Genomic DNA, 781 nt, shown 5'->3' on the forward strand with positions numbered 1-781 from the left:
GCAAGGCCCAGCCTCACCAAATGCCAAGGGACAAGAGCCGGGCTCGTGCCTGTCTTCACTGTGGCAGGAGAGGTGTGGAAAGGTTAAGGGAAGAGGACAGACAGCAAATATGCACACCTTGCATGAGCACTGGAAATACCAGTTCTGCCCTGGCTGGGAGATGGTACAGCAGGAGGAAGAGCAAAGTGCAGAGCAGGGATGAGGAGGACTCTGATCGTCCCCTTCAGACAGAGGCAAAGTCTCGTGCAAGGCAAAGCAGCCCTGAGATGCTCCTTTGCAGACCAGAAAGACCCCTCTAAAAAAGGCACGGGGCAGGCTGGGGAGGGTCAGACAGCCAGGGCGTCCCACATCACTCACCCGCAGGTTCTGGGAAAGCCAAGGGGGTGCCCAGGTCTGCAGCAACCCCTCCACACCCCAGTCCTCAGCCGACCCGCCATCTCGGCATCCCCTGCCCTGTGTGGGGCAGGACGCCGGACCCAGCACGGCAAGACAGCAAGCAGGGTGACAGCAGCTCGGCCTGGGCCCCTCTGCTGCAGGGCTGTGGGCCAGGGGGATTCCTGCCCTGTCTGGGGAGCTCTGCCCCACGCCAGGGTAACGTGGCTGGAGGGAGCACACAGGGATAATTCCCCACACCCAGGTAACTACCCTGGCGCCACTGGGCTCCAACTTGACCCTGGCCACTAAGGGTTGGTGTGGACATGACTAGGGCACAGCACTGCCACTGCGGCTGGCTCCCGCGCTCCAGGGGCAGGAGCCTCGCCCCCGGCCTGCAGCCCCGCCC

At 63.3% G+C, this 781-nt stretch overlaps 1 protein-coding gene across 1 annotated transcript in view; it reads right to left on the reverse strand.

Annotated features, from left to right (window-relative positions):
• Positions 1-781, reverse strand: part of CHD6 (chromodomain helicase DNA binding protein 6) — a gene marked incomplete at its 5' end in the record, with an annotated part of 24,353 nt that overhangs the window by 16,462 nt on the left and 7,110 nt on the right. The gene's annotated exons all lie outside the window — the stretch shown is intronic.

This window comes from Buceros rhinoceros, unplaced genomic scaffold, assembly GCF_000710305.1.
Source record: "Buceros rhinoceros silvestris isolate BGI_N320 unplaced genomic scaffold, ASM71030v1 scaffold13910, whole genome shotgun sequence".
In the NCBI taxonomy this organism is placed as follows: Eukaryota; Metazoa; Chordata; class Aves; order Bucerotiformes; family Bucerotidae; genus Buceros; species Buceros rhinoceros.